Source organism: Phalacrocorax aristotelis, chromosome W (assembly GCF_949628215.1).
Source record: "Phalacrocorax aristotelis chromosome W, bGulAri2.1, whole genome shotgun sequence".
Classification (NCBI taxonomy): domain Eukaryota; kingdom Metazoa; phylum Chordata; class Aves; order Suliformes; family Phalacrocoracidae; genus Phalacrocorax; species Phalacrocorax aristotelis.
In genome coordinates this window covers 10752068-10765583 of record NC_134310.1, presented here as the reverse complement: position 1 = coordinate 10765583, position 13516 = coordinate 10752068, and the positions used below count along the sequence as shown (strand labels likewise).

The 13516-nt window shown below is 39.6% G+C and overlaps 1 protein-coding gene across 1 annotated transcript in view; it reads right to left on the bottom strand.

Annotated features, from left to right (window-relative positions):
- The window catches only part of LOC142049488 (transcription factor RFX3-like), a 257779-nt gene extending 247508 nt beyond the window's left edge, over window positions 1-10271 (bottom strand). The window contains exon 1 of the mRNA XM_075077249.1: window positions 9945-10271. The gene's annotated coding sequence lies outside the window, so the exon portion shown is untranslated. The remainder of the gene's footprint in view (window positions 1-9944) is intronic.
- Between the last annotated feature and the right edge of the window lie 3245 nt (window positions 10272-13516).

Genomic DNA, 13516 nt, shown 5'->3' with positions numbered 1-13516 from the left:
CCTGCAGGCTTTAGGAGAGTACTGCATATACATATAATACTCTGTATTCCCTTTGAGGGCAGTGGAACTTCCTTTGATTATCTGGTTCCCATTGTCACTTATTCAGAGGAAACAAAGGAAAGTCAGAGGGACTTTATGTCGCTTGGATTCTCAGTGAGGGAGTACAAATCTAGGCCTATCCATGGCAAAGAGGAATAAGAGAAAAGGCTTGAGCATCCCAGAGAAGACAGAGCTTTGACTTAATCCCCTCAAAGCAATAAACCATGGTTTTCTCCCCCAAGGCAACTAACCAGAACCAGAGACTGAAGGGAAAGATAGGAGTCACACAATGGGCCCTCCTGGTCACAGTGTCTAGCCTGAGCCTACCATACTGGCTGAGGTTGGGTTCCTCAATGATGAAACCAAAGGAGGCTCATACTAGAACTAGAGACAGAAAAGGGTTAATGGGGTCACTCACACCAAGAGCTCACATCCTTCCTCTTTAACTGCTAGGGCTAATCACCCCTTTGCAGAGGGTAACCTGGGTGGCTAATGGATACCCCAAGAGTTTGCCTCTAAGTGGTAGCAGAAATCAACGCCCAGCTCTCAAAAATCACCATTCACACAGGTTCATTCATTCATACCATATTAATACCAGAAACCAATCCAGACTTTTCCTTACTTACCTCTCCTAAATTTTACTAGAACCAGAATTACAGGTCTGAACTGACCTTTATCAAAAGTTCGGATTCAGCAGTCTCAGCATGCCACAGGAGCCTACAGATGACCATTGCTCAAAGTCCCAGTAGGGATTTCAAAAGGTCCTGTACCTTTCTGAGTGGTGCCAAGGGGTTTTGGGAGGGAGCAGTCTGCGGTCCTCCCAGGTGAAGCAGGGTATATGAATCTGACTCATGGCCCCAAATTTGTCATGGAAAAAATGGAATACAATTTACATCAGGTCAGAACAGAAGCTATTGGAGAGAGCACAGAGCAGCAGAGAAACAGCCTCTGCTGATGTGAACTCTGTCTCTGTAAAGTGGATACAAGTTTTATACACTTAGAGATGCTATGCAAAAGACAGATAACAGGATGCGAGTTATTCATATCTGTTACATACACAAGGCCACAGAACTGCTCAAGGCCGGTCTGGAGTCTGCTTTCTTTAGCACAGGGACTGATTTATCATGAAGGTTACACAGTGATTATTGTTTCAGGAGACAGGGTGAGAGTTGAGTCAAGAAGCCCACTCAGGCCTTAGCATTTCTACTTCCATAACAGCAATGAGTAACTGTTGTAAAATTCAGAAAAAAGGATCTCTTAAAAAATTAAGAGCCATACCTTCTTTGAGAATGATTTAAGTTTAAAAAGTTTGTTTTGAGAGAAAAATCTATATATTTGGAATTATTTTAATTAGAATTTCCTATTCCTATTCTAATTTCTATTAGGCCTATTAGGCCCTGATGGATCGAAGTGGATCTCTTTGCAAATTAACTACATAAAAGAAACGATTACAACTTTAAACTGATTTGATAATTTCCTTGTAACACTACAAGGAAATGCTACAACCCTCCTACCTATATAACAGCTGATTATATATTCATAAGCTGAAGATGTTTCTAAAACATTCTACAAATATGTAGAGTCAGGGAAAGAACTTCACCCATTTCATTTTATTTCTGCCAAGGCCTGAAAGAGGTTTGATTTCTTCCTTCAAAGACAGGCACATAAAGTTCCTTTCTTTGAGAACACAAATTGACAGCCCAGTCAATTGAGATAAAGAGCCAACTTTAAGGCTCTTACCACAGTTTATCCTGTTCATCTTTCCAAGCAAGTAAACATGCAAATTATGCTTGACAGAACAAATAAGAGTACAGTACCAAGAACATCCATGGTTGGTTAATTCCATTGTAACCAGGGTGATGAAGTTAACCAAACATGGGTGCTGCTCTATGTATATGAAGCATGTACTTAACTGGCACAATGAGATCTGACGGTATGCACATTAGGAGGAGCGATCCCCTGCCGCAAATAAAGAATGCCTGCCTTTTAACACTACATTGGTGTTATGAGGTTCATTCCCGATTTCAGTGAGTTTTTTGGCGACCCAGGTGGGACTCCGCTTGTGAATCTCAATGGATCCGCGGGATCATGGGACCTCCAGCTGGCACCAAGGGATTCTCAGGGAGAACCTCTGATCCCCGGACTGAAGAACTCCAAGCAAGTCCCCTAGAAAGGTAATAAGGCATTCTTTTAAGGGGGTAACGTAACATGGGTTCAAGTCCCACCAGCCTGCTTGTAAGGCGCGGTGAAAGCTACACAGAATTGGGCTGAGAGGTCCCTCAATGGGGTTCAAGTCCCCAAGGTAATGCCTGCCTATAAGGTGTGGTGAAAGCCTTGTAGGGTTGGGCTAGGGTCCTGGGCAAGGTTTAGGGGTTCGAGTCCCCGCATGGTTTAGGGGTTCCAGCAGGGAGTTGGAATCCCAGAGGGAGCTTCAAAAAAGAAAAAAAAAAAAGAGGAAAGAAAAAGGTTAAAAAACAAACAAACAAAAAACCATGATCACACTCACTAGTCTCTTGGGAAGATGGGAACTTTTTCAAGTAAGAAACCCATACCACAAAAGACACTGTTGGGATGTATTCTGAGACATTGGAAAGATATGGGGGGTGATCTTTTAACTCGGAAACAATTAATTGAATATTGTAATCACTGGTGGCCAATGTATCAATTGGAAGGTGGGCACAAATGGCCAGAAAATGGGGCATTGCAATATAACACCATTGCAATTAATGTTATTTTGTAAAAGAGAAGGAAAATAGAATGAAATGGCTTATGTTGATTTATTCTTTACACTGTGGAATCATCCAGAGTGACAGAAACAGTGTGGGATATATCCCCAAAATTATATGGCACTGGTTTTGAAAGGAGGAAAATGTGGTGAGAACTTGAAAAAGTGTTGTTCTACTTGTGATATTGGATACTTTGCTTGATGAAACTGACAAGAAAATGGTACTGAATACAGCCAGAAGGCAGGTGCAGAGTGCACATGCTAATAGGAATTTACAGGGGACAGTGGATCAGAATTTTCCATCTACAAATCCTGAGTGGGACCCTAATCAACCGGGACCCAGGGGAATGCTGACTAGATATCAAAGATGGATTTTATTTGGTGTAAGACAGGCAATGCCAAAAGCAATAAATTGGTCAACATTTTTGAAGTGAGACAAGAATTAAATGAGTCCCCTTCAGCCTTTATGGAAAGACTGAAGGTAACTGCCAGAAAATATACTAATTTGGACACAGGAAAAAAAAAAAACAACAACAGAAAACAGAAGCAGCAATACAATTGGCCTCTATATTCATGGGACAATCAGCCCAGATATTAGAAAGAAACTTCAGAAATTGGAAGTACTTGAACCTAGAGATTTGGGAAAAATGCTTGAAGTAGCTTGGCATGAAGGAGACCAGGGGAATCAACCCTAGCTGAACCCCTGGTTACCTTGAAGCTAGGGAATGAAGAAATAGAATTTTTGATAGATATGAGAGCCACTTATTCGGTATTGAATACATGTAAAGGGAAATTTAGTCATAAATCTGCAGATGATGTTGGTGTGGCAGGGCAGAAAGAAAATTGGCCTTTTTTAGAGCCATTAAGGTTTAAATTGGGAAAACGTGCCCGCTACCTCTGTTAGGACAAGTTCTATTAAGTAAATTAGATGCTCAAATAACTTTTAAAGATAGAGAGATTAAATTACTAATACCAGAATCAAAAGCCATAGAGGCGAGAGTGTTTATGTTACAGGATTCCTCCAGGGAGGAACAGATTCCCAAAGAAGTGGAAAATGTAGTAATTCCTTTGGTTTGGACGAGTGGAGTTCCAGGGTGATCTAAATTGGCAGAGCTGGTAAAAGTAACATTAAAACCTGGAGCCAGGCTGGTAAGACAAAAACAATATCCTATTAAGTAGGATGTTCAAAAACGGTTAGAGGGAATAATTACAAAATTTTTAGAATATGGGCTTTTGGTAGAATGTGAATCAGAATATAATACTCCTATATTGCCAGTAAAGAAATCTGGAGGCAAGGAATATCAACTAGTTCAGGATTTCAGGGCTATAAATCAGATAGTCCAAGATATACATCCAGTAGTGGCTAATCCATACACTTTACTGACCTCTTTAAAAGAGGAGCATAAATGGTTTACTGTACTAGATTTGAAGGATGACTTATTTTGCATACCTCTGGACATAAAATAAGTCAAAGCATATTTGCTTTTGAATGGGAAAGCCCCACCATAGGACGAAAAACACAGCTAACGTGGACTGTACTTCCACAAGGTTTTAAAAATAGCCCTACGATATTTGAGAATCAGCTGGCAAAAGAATTAGAAATATAGAAAACAACAGAACCAAGGGAGAGGCATATTGTTACAGTATGTGGATGACATTCTGATAGCAGCAGAAATTCCAACGTGAAATTTAGAACATGATTGCCTGCTAACTATTGAACAAGTCTATTCCAGCAGACCGGACCTGAGAGATTAACCTCTGGAAAATCCTGATCTGGAATTGTTTACAGATGGAAGAAGCTCTGTACAAGAAAAGAAGCAAATGGCCGGATGTGCTGTCATTACCACCACCAAGGTAATGGAGTCAGGGATGCTGCCTGCAAACACCTCAGCACAGAAAGCAGTATTGGTGGCATTGAAGCAGGCTCTGCGAATGGCAGAAGGACGAAGGATAAATATTTAGACTGATTCCAAATACGCATTTGGTGTGATCCATGATCATGGAGCTATTTGGAAGGAAAAAGGACTCCTATCAGCCCAAGGATCATCAATAAAGCATAAAGAAGAAATTCTCCAACTTCTGGAAGATGTGCAGAAACCAAAAGAAGTGGCAATAAAGCACTGCAAAGCTCATCAATTCGGTCAGACGGCTGTAAACATAAGTAAATGATTGGCAGATAAAGCTGCAAAGGGGACTGCAAAACAGGGTATCCTTGCACTAGTACCAGTAAAACAAAAATTCCAAAGTTGAAACCGATATATAATAAACTAAATGAGCAATTAGCAAAACAATTGGAAGCATCACAAAATACAGAAGGATAGTAGATAACACCAAAAAAAAAGATAATAATAACCCCACAAGTTATGACAGAACTTGCAAAAGAAAAGCATGAGCAAACACATTGGGGTGTAGATGCTATAGTTTCGAGTTTAAAAACATCTGTAGTGTGTGTAGACATGACAAGAATAGTTAAATCCATAATAACTAAGTGTCCAATCTGTCCTAGAAATAATCCCCTGAAACAAAAGAAACCACCTTTAGGAATAACAAAACAAAACATTCTCCCGGAGATTATTAGCAAATTAAGTTTTCTGAGTTACCCAGACAAAATAGATATAAGTATTTGTTTGTGCTGATTGACAAATTTTCTAGATGGCCAGAAGCTTTCTCTTGTTGCACCAACAAAGTTAGAGAAGTAGTTAAAATATTGCTGAAAGAAATACCAAGATTTAGAGTGCCAATGGGAATGTCCTCTGATAGAGGACCACATTTTTTTGCAGATGTAGTTAAACAAATTAATAAAATTTTGGGTATAAAATGGGACCTGCATACACCCTGGAGACCACAATCAAGTAAAAAATTTGAGAGGATGAACCAAACACTAAACTGATATAGTGGAATATTATTGATCTAAGATGGAAGTACTGGAAAAAATTATTATTTCAAAACTTCCAAAGGGGGGAAATGTAACCAAAGTGATGAAATTAATCAACCAGGGATGTTGTTATATTATGGGAACATGGAGTGTACGAATCAGTGTATCTGTTGATCTGTATTTTAGTCCCTAGGTAATCATTAATGTGAACGAAACAATAGACAATGTGCTTCTGTCAGAGAAGGATGACAAAATGTGGTTTCGTGTAGAGGAGTGAGAAAACTGGCCAAGACTGCCAAGATTAAGAACCAAGTAGGTAAAAGGTAATTCCAGCAGGGGGAGATCGTGACCACCGACTCATGGACCACCAACCCAAGTAATACCACCTACTCAAAAGAGAACAATGGAAGAGGACAACTGAGCCTGCGCAGTAATTTACATATAAAACGAGCAAGTTTGTACCAATCAGTAGAAAGGACAATAATGAATGTGCATGAATATGTAAAATTTTGATCTATAAATTGTATGGGAAAGGTGTGTAAGGTATGCACGTTAGGAGGAGCGATCCCCCGTGCATCCGGCACCGTGAATAAAGAATGCCTGCTCTTTAATACTAAAATAGTGTTAAAGAGTTGTTTCTGATTTTACCGTGTTTTTCAGTAACAAATTCATAAGCTTGCAATGTTTTTCCTAAAGCAAAACCAAACTTTTTTTTTTTGCCTACATTAGGATAATGGGCTTATAAGACAAACCATAGAGAAGTTGCCTCACCTGCACTTTTAGAATTTAGCCTTGTAAAGAGCACAGTAGCAACTCAGAATCCATAATCAAGCACCCATTTCCATCAATGCAGGCAAGAAGATAAATATAGAGGCTTAATAAGTACAGTAATTGCTACTTTTAATTACTTTCAAGGACAAGTCACTGCAACATTAAAAGCTACCCTATTGACTGTGATCTCATAAGTGATGGAAAATAGTCTAAAATCTACACAGCTACAGTTAAAGACATCTAGACATATTATACTGTAAAAATAGTGTACTTAAACTAGCTAATGATTATCTGAACTACATTTTACAGTCTTGATTTTTGTTAGGTCTAGTTTCTACTGAGAGCAAGTGTTTTCCTCTGTGTTACTCAAGGATGTACTAGAGACAGGAGGGACTTCAGCAAAGAGCAGTTGCAATACTGTCCAACTTCAGCTGTTCCATATGTAACCCTTTATTAGTACCGTAAGATAGTCCCTTGAATGTAACTACAGTAAATGAAACTTCTGCAGACATATAGGTTTGTTTATACAAAACAGGATAGAACTTCAATCTGTTAAGTTTAGTGAGACAGCTTGGTTGAATAAGTTTTCCTTACATTAAGAAATTCAAACCAGAACCAGGTTACTGAGATTAAACCAGCACTCCCCCTCCACTATTATGGAGTATCTCCCTCATCTGTGAGACTAACATGCTTCTACAGTACAAAATGTCCAAGTTTAATGCTCCCTTTAGTCTTTTCCACTTGAATTCCTTCTCCCTCCCTCACTCCTCAGCATCAAACTTAAGTACTTGATGCAAGTAGGTAGAGCAGGCTTTGACACATATGCAGATGCTCGTTCTCTCTAAACAGCTGTTTCACATGTACAAATATAAAGATCTACCTGAAGTGAAATATCACCATCTACACTTAAGATTTTTTTAACATTTTCCAGCATAAATATGTTTTCATTTTGGTGTATCTTTAACTTCTCTGCAATTCCAAGAATAGGGCATTAAAAAAAAAAAAAAAAGAAAAGGTATACATAGATACATATATATAAAATATATAGCATATATATTTTCATATATTTTCACATAGATACTTTAAAAAAAACACAACACCTCTCAAAAACAGCTACTTAATGTGGTAAAGGGTTATCATACCAGAGATGTCAAGCCAGGCACAGAAGCACTACTATATCACAAAGGGGGCAGGCTTTAATATGTTCTGCAAAAATCTAAGCAGATGTCAACTGAGCACACTTACAGATAGTTTAGAAACTATCATCTAAAAAATAATTTTAAAGCTTTCTCAGATTCTTCTACTTGACAAAATGGCAAACTCCTTAACATTATTATTTTCACATGTTTGAAGACGATTGATTTAACCAATCTTCAGGTTGCTGGTGTGAAAAATAGATCCTGAACTATTGAATAAGAATTCTTTCTAGTCATTTGCAACTGGCTGAAGGAGTCTTCTTCAAAATAAATTTTAAATGTCAATTTTGTGTGTATTGAGATGAAGCAGGTAACATTTACACCCCAAAAGAAAACAGATTAACAAAAGAGTAACTGTAGGCTATCCCTGCAGCTCAGCTGGATATACTTCAGAGATGTCTGATATACAATGCTTCCCAGCCTTGCCACATCCCACTACCTCAAGTAAACTGTGAAACATTAAACTGTGTGGAAGCAAAGCATCTAACAAGGAAAAGGAAAGAACAGTGGATAGAAAACAATTCACCAAAAAGGAACCATATTGAGGAAATTAATAAAGATTGAAACTGAGTGCCAGCAAATACAGAAAACAATTATAAAATGTACATGGACAGATAAAACTATCAGCAATAATAAAAAAACAACGTAGGACTAAAATATAAATTTCAAAAGCAAAGCAAACATTGACACAAAAAAAAGATTTAAAGACTGACGTTTAGTTTAACTTCTTATCTAGAAACAAAATGAGCAAAATGTTCCAAGGATGTTCTTTAGATTACCCCATAATCTGAATTCCAAATATCCCTTTAAAAATCTAGCATTTTGCCTTCCATTTCACAGGTTTGTATCTGCATGTTAGTAAACAGTAATTCTAAAAAAATAATAATTATTATCCTAATACAATATTACTTTAGTTAGCTCAAAATTAGGTTTAATTCAAAAGAAGTGATAACGTGATAAAACAAAACAAAAAGGAACCACTGGAGACAAAAATATCCCTGTTTTGTACCATGTAAGTATGGGTGTAAGAGGCAACTAAACATTTTGTCATGGTAGTAAATGTTAGAGAGAAAGAAACTAGAGTAAATTAAAATAAAGCAATTATACAGGAAATACACATGGGATTTACGTTAAGAATCAGTGAAAAAAACACTGGCTAAGGGGTTATGAAGAACTAGATACTTACACAGTATTAGCGTTTTTCTTCTTTTAAATTAATTTTAAAATAGGTTAAAATCCACAGTAGATACATTCTGTCATTGGTTTTCTACATAGCACTTTTATTAGGCAGCAGAAAGACACTGTTTATAAGATAGTGTGTACATTTTTTGTAAGACAGTATAAGCTAGAATTAAAAGACTATGAAACTATTTTTGAACATCTACTGAGATAATACAACTCGATACTGAAACTGAATGACAACAGGAAACCATAGGGATCAACAACATGGCATGGTTGGACCACCTTAAGGAAACAAACCCAGGTAGATGGTTCTTATTCCTATGTAACGATACATTAAAGACTTCTTTAGCTCTTCAGAAACGTGTTTCTAAGAAAGCAAAACAAACACACAGCATTATGTGCTCTAAATATGCACAACTCCTTTGAGTTTACTGAAAACTTAGTGGTTTCTATACTAGCAGGTTAAATTCTACAAGTAGTATAAGCTGGAGAATTCAAAAAGGCTCTGAATCAGTACATGAAAAATAATACAGTCGAATATTCCAGGTAGAACTAATACATTTTTAAAATAAAATTAAAATGTTAGTTGATGAGAACAGGAAGTTGGGAATTCAGAAGTACAGCCATAAAATTAAATTATACTTGCAACCAGATAACTTTGTTTATGGAAATGATCGCTAATTACACTGAAGGATTTTATATAATACCAATTAGCCCTTCAACCTCTATTATTAACTACTAATCACACCTTGAAGACAGTTTTAAAGGATCTCTAATCCCTCTGCTGTGTTACCCACTGGCCTTCCCTATCAATATAAAAGATACTTTGGAACATTACAAGTACTACAGCATATCAGATAACAACTTCCAACAAAAAAAAAATATAAATACCCTTCATAATAAACAATTTACATCACTTTTTCCCCTTTAGAAATTATGTCTCTTCCCATATTACAAAATGGGAGGGAAGAAAGGCTGAAGAAGAGGAAAACCCTCCCCCCTCCCCCCTCCCCCCTCCATCAATAGTGAAGCCCAATAGAACAGTCCCAGCCTGGATGCTATAAGGAGGGAGGAAGTAAAGGTTGGGGCGGAGGCAGAGGAGAAGAAAGGGATAGAAAGACGGGATTGTAAGCGTGTACAAAGCAGTTACATTCACCTGAACTGTGAAAAGCTGTGTTGTTCTCGCTGGTGGTGGCTGTTGTAGGTGACGATGAGGAAGGAGACGGAAAGCAGCGGAAGACCGGTTTTGTTGATGAGCAACAGTCACCAGGACTACGGTGACTATGGCGCTTGATTCACAAGGCAACAGTTGCTATAACTCACAAAAGAGAGAGAACAAGCGAGAGAGGAGGAGGCAGTGGCCCAGCCGAAGAGACCCGGAAGAGGCAGGGCCTTCTGTATGACAGACAGCTTCTAGGGCCGGAGGGGAGGGGGATCCGTTTCCTCAAGGGGGAAAGAAAAGGTTGGGAGGGATGTATTAACAACTCTACCTCGCTAAGGGAGTGCGAGGGCGCATTCTATCCCCAACAAGCAAAGTGGCAGTAGTATGACAATGGAATAGCCATGGATGCAAGATCACGCTACATCGGAGCGGGCAGGGAGAGAACCTGTAGTAGTGGCTGATTGTTCAAATGGATAGCAACCACCAGGCTGAAACCCTAGTGGGAGGGAGGAGAAAAGAGGGGGTGTGGTCATATCTGTCTCCCGCGTGGATCGTGCTCAACGACATCCCGACGTCACATCCGATTAGCAACTAAGATAAAGGGGGGTTTTGTGCAGGGATCTCCATTCAGTGGTTTGTTTTGCTTTTCTGCTCTGCTTGTTTCTTGCTACTTGGAAGCAGTTTAGAGTGAACGGGAAGTTCTGCTTTGTGCTCGCTGCTTGTTGCCTTCTCCACTCATTTTTCCATCAGAAAATGGCAGTGAAGAGCCGCTGATGAATGGGGTATTTGTTAACTGCTGCCATTTAAAGTAGATGAGACTATAGCAGCAGCTGTACCGCCCTCATCAGCAAAGCTGAACATTTTGTGTAACTGCTGTATACACTTGGCCTGCTGGACTCAGCACATGCACAACCAGCGTGTGCATTATTACCAGCTGCCTTGTACCAGCCTTTCCTTCCAGTGATGTTTCTCATAGACCCCTACCCTTCCACACATATGCCTTTCCTTACAATGCAACCTGCTTCACTTCTGTTCCTTCTCTGGACCCACTTCATTCTGCATGCTGCCACTAGGGCAATGCTCTTCAGTTTACTTTTCTCATCCTGTTTCCCCTTAACCCCCCATATCACAGGTGATTCTCTGCTTCTCTAGGGTCATGGTGCTGATATCCTGAAAAAAATGGAATTTTTTTAATTTTCTGCTAAGCCATAACAATAAACTATGTGAGCTTAGCAAAACAGAAGATGACAGCCAGGGAACTGAGAGATAGGGAAGCACTTGTTTTATGACTATATCCTTGAGGAGAGCTGAGAGACTGATCAAAGCAAACATCCTGCCTTCAGAAGACACTAAGAACTGGGAGATAAAGTGTATAATCAAGGAGGACAACTAATTGGGATGTTGATAAGAACTAAAATAAAGTGCCCATTAGGGGAACTATCCTCATTATAATACTAAAAATCAGGCCCATAGGCCAGGAACCACCCCCCCTTTAATAAGTCTCTTACTCTCTGAGCATGGGTGGTAAATTAAAAGTGAGCTGTATCTTTACATCTAAGTGAGAAAGAGATTAACCAATTATTAGCTGAGGTGTGTGAATATTAGCTGTGACTGACACATTTAACTGTATAAATGCCTTGTACTTTCTCGGTGCAGTGTGCTAGCTTTATGGGTTACCACTGATACAGTTAGAGCTGTTGTGACTAAAACTTGTTGCTTTGGGGGAGTCAGAAAGGCTTCAAGACAAGAAGCACCTAAACAAAATTGACGATGACAATATTTGACCTTAGAAAAGCAGATGTACAGAACCATAAAGATAAGGAACTGCAGAGCAAACACTAAACCAGAACAGACTATCCCTCAAGGACAGTATATACGTGATATCAGAACCAAGTCTGCGCGAAAGCAAAAGGTAACTAGCGGACACAGTGAGGAAGAGTGTATCCTTCATCCAGAGACCCCTGACGACCACCCAGAGACACCAACAGGCATGCGCAAAGTTCATTTGCATATGATAATGAGTTCTTGAGAAATAATGAATATGTATATCTTTTTCTCAGAAGACTAATTAATATGCAAGTAATGCTTGTGTAAATTATGCAACTAACCCTGTGCAGATGCGCACATCGGGAGGAGTGATCCCCTGTGTGTCCAGCACTGCAATAAAGAATACCTGCTTAATAGTCATTCAGACTATTGAGTCCTGATTTCAGCTTTTCACGGCATCAATTTGGCGACCCAGGTGGGACACACTCTGCTCGGCTGCAGGACCCGCTGAGAACAGGACTCCCTAGGGTACCCCCAGGATTTCCTGGAGGGACTCCTCACCTCAATTGGATCACTGCAGGAGCAGACAAGGACCACCTAAAGGAATAAAGATATTCTTTAAGTTGTTTTTGTTTTCTGTTTTGGAATTTGGGACCAGTCATTTGGGGTTCTCGTAAGCCGTAGGAGACGTCCTATGCAGAGCGCTATATCCAGGCTACTAGTGCCCGAGGGATACATCTGGTGGTGCACGCTCATCATGGGTAGTGTACTCTGGTATTTAGTATGTGGGTGTCGTGGTTCAGCCTCAGCTGGCAACTGAACATCACGCAGCCGCTCGCTCACTCCCCCCCACTCCTGTGGGATGGGGAAGAGAATCGGACGAGCAAAAGAACTTGTGGTTTGAGATAAGCACAGTTTAATAATTACAATAAAATGATAATGATAAATGATTATGATAATAATGACAATAATGTTAATATAATAAAAGGGAAAAGGAAGGGAAAACAGGAAAAAAAACACGGAAACACAAACGATACAACCGCTCACCACCTGCCGACCGATGCTGCCTATCCCCGAGCCGCGATTGCTTCCTTCTCCCCCGGCCAGCCCCTCCCATTTAACATACTGGGCATGACGTTACATGATATGGAATATCCCTTTGGTCAGTTTGAATCCGCTCTCTTAGCTGTGCCCCCTCCCCTCCCAGCTTCTTGTGCACCCATCAGAGCATGGGAAGCTAGACATGTCCTTGACTAGTATAAGCACTACCCAGCAACAGCCCAAACATCTGTGTGTTATCTCAACAGGTTGTTTTTTTTTTCCATGCTAATTTCAAAGCACAGCACTATACCAGCTAGAGTGAAGAAAATTAACTCTATCCCAGCTAAAACCATGACAGCGGGTATGGGTGAGGGTTATGCTTTGTACTTCTGCAGTAACGTACTTTTGGTATTGGTACACTTATGTAACCTGCATAAGTTTTGTACTTCTGGTGGTACGGATTTATTGATACTGAACTCGGATACTGGCTTGTTGACACTGAATTTGTAAAACTGTATTGTAAAACTGAAAACTAAGTATGAATGAGCTGAGTTAACTCTCGTGTGCCTGGTGATATATACTGTCCTTGAGGGATAGTCTGTTCTGGTTTAGTGTTTGGTCTGCAGTTCCTTATCTTTATGGTTCTGTACATCTGCTTTTCTAAGGTCAAATGTTGTCATCGTCAATTTTGTTTAGGCGCTACTTGTCTTGAAGCCTTTCCGACTCCGCCAAAGCAACAAGTTTTAGTCATAACAATT